Consider the following 945-nt stretch of genomic DNA (forward strand, 5'->3'; position numbering starts at 1 on the left):
AAATGTCAGGCAACATTTTTTACTAAGAGTGGATCCAAATTTGAAATTATTAAGGGTATATTGAAACTGTTAATAGTATGGTACTTGAGGGAGGGGGGATGGATTTCAAATCTGAAAATTTGTAGGTTCATTACTACTCACTTGCTCTCCTGAATTAACCCATTCACATCAGACGACATATTTTCTTGCAATGATGCATCAAGTCCATATGTTGTATGGCAGGTAATCTTGTCCCATGTGGTCAAAACTGCTCTGTGTCATACACACTAACCTTGACATAGATCTTAGAATTTGTAAAAATCTGATATTTATAAAGTACAAGTTAAAATTAGGATTTCATTATTTGAATATCTATAGGAGAATTCTAGAGGCACAAACTTTCTAAAATTTGAAAATATGCATATAAGAACTCACTTGCGATATTGAAAAGATGACTAGTTCTTCTATTGAAACATCATATATGCCACAACTAAAAGTATAGGAAAACCTACATGTCCAGTACTTCTAACTTTTCCCTTAAACCATGTAGCACCCAGACCAAGCCTTAGTTTGCTGTGTGTAAAAGCTGTCTTCATGAGGTACTGTATTCTACACTCAGCATGCATTCTCTGCTGAAAACAAAGTGACTCTTAGTCAGAATAATGGAATACCAATATAGTGGAGCTGAAGATGCGTGAGCAATCATAATAACAATGACTAATGAAAACCCATTTTTATCTCAAAGGTAAAAGAAAGACAAAAATATTCATGTAATTATTATTAAAAAAGAAATGCTTTCAATGCAGAGATAAAGGTACATAATCACAAATGGTACAGAACAATGTGTGGTTAGTATCCTTGTGATATTTCTAGTATTTTACCTCAAAAAGTAAAGGTATTAATGTGCTTAATTTTATTATAAAAATTTACACATATAAAAACAACCTCTACATATACCAAGCTTAC

The sequence above is a fragment of the Penaeus monodon genome, chromosome 33, assembly GCF_015228065.2.
Source record: "Penaeus monodon isolate SGIC_2016 chromosome 33, NSTDA_Pmon_1, whole genome shotgun sequence".
In the NCBI taxonomy this organism is placed as follows: Eukaryota; Metazoa; Arthropoda; class Malacostraca; order Decapoda; family Penaeidae; genus Penaeus; species Penaeus monodon.